The following is a 1,175-nucleotide window of genomic DNA, read 5'->3' on the forward strand; positions in this document are numbered from 1 at the left end:
CTTTATCCTCACTAGAATATTTTATTTGTGGGATTACATTAAATATGTAAAGTGTACGCAATGCATACCACTACTTCAAAAGTAAGGTAAAAAAAAATTATTTTCGATAAATCTCGGCTAAAGCAATATAAGGAGGATGTTTCCTTTTTTGTTCCCACTAAGTCTGTATTTGCATTGAGGCTCTACTTAAGGGAAAAATACTTTCTAATAGAGTATTTATCATATACAAGATTCAATTTTGAGATTCTTAATTAATAAGGGTGCAGGAATCCTATTCATTCCACCACAACTCTTATTAGTAATGAACTAGTATTCGTACCCGCACGTTGGAGGAAATTTTAAAGAAAATACATCATAAAAAAGTACATCTTATTTACTTGATCATACTATAATTTTTTTTTAATTATTTTGTCACTTATGAAATTCAAATCATTTTATACACGATAGCGGAAAAAATTCATCCAAATTATTGAATAAGAAGATATGAATACTCTTAAGTAGCATGTATTTTTTTTTGAAGATTTGATATTAAATCATAGAAATATTCTAATGGGTATTTTAGGCTTGCTCGTTTCAATTCTTGTTCTTAAATTTCCACATCTCACTCTTCCACAATGAGCTTATTCTTTATTTAATTATAAGACTGTGTTATCAAACTTATGGAAGAAATGTTGTTCAATTTTTTTATGTTCGTCATCATTCACTTCAACATCAATCAACATTATTGTCATTCATTTTTTAGGATTTTTTTTTAAACTACGGATTGAAATATTGATTTTCAATCATAATAAGAAATTATTTGAGATGAAATTGCAGTTTGATTTGGATACGTATTTTGGACTCTTTAAATTGTATGTATTTCTTATTGACATTAAAAAACCCATAAGTTGTAAAAATTATAAACAGTACATCATTAAAATAATATTTACTTGTATGCAAGTAAGTAAAATAATATACTGAACCAAACTCATTTTTCATTTCGGAATGGACGTGGAAAATTAATATGCTTGTTAGGAAAATTTTAATTTCTTTTTATTTTTTAAATGTGCAGTTTATATAGGGATAACTAATGTGCAAATTCGTATATATTTCAACATTTTAATTAAAAGTATCAACGTGCTGTGAGGAAAATATTAATGTGTTATTAGATAATTATTTTAGACATTGAGTTTTTA

This window comes from Capsicum annuum, chromosome 3, assembly GCF_002878395.1.
Source record: "Capsicum annuum cultivar UCD-10X-F1 chromosome 3, UCD10Xv1.1, whole genome shotgun sequence".
NCBI lineage: Eukaryota > Viridiplantae > Streptophyta > Magnoliopsida > Solanales > Solanaceae > Capsicum > Capsicum annuum.